Below are 296 nucleotides of genomic sequence, written 5' to 3'. Positions count from 1 at the left end.
AAACGAAATTTTGTGAAAAAATTTTTTCGGATTCCTCCCTTTAACAGAGATTCCGAATATGCAAAAATATTAACAGAATCCAATTTCATCTTTACTCCATTTCACTTATGATTTTTAGACATTTTTAAGGGAGAATGAGGATGGGAAAGTACTGACGTTACGAAGAGAGGGAAAAATACAAACAATACACTTATTTCAGGCTCATCTCTACAGAGCCATTTTTTATTCCCTGCTTATTTTAGGTCATACGGGGGTGATTGCATATTCAGAATCTCCCATATGTAAATCGTAGGAAT

The sequence above is a fragment of the Octopus bimaculoides genome, chromosome 18 (genome assembly GCF_001194135.2).
Source record: "Octopus bimaculoides isolate UCB-OBI-ISO-001 chromosome 18, ASM119413v2, whole genome shotgun sequence".
Taxonomy (NCBI): Eukaryota; Metazoa; Mollusca; class Cephalopoda; order Octopoda; family Octopodidae; genus Octopus; species Octopus bimaculoides.
Note: the sequence above shows the minus strand (reverse complement) of the source record.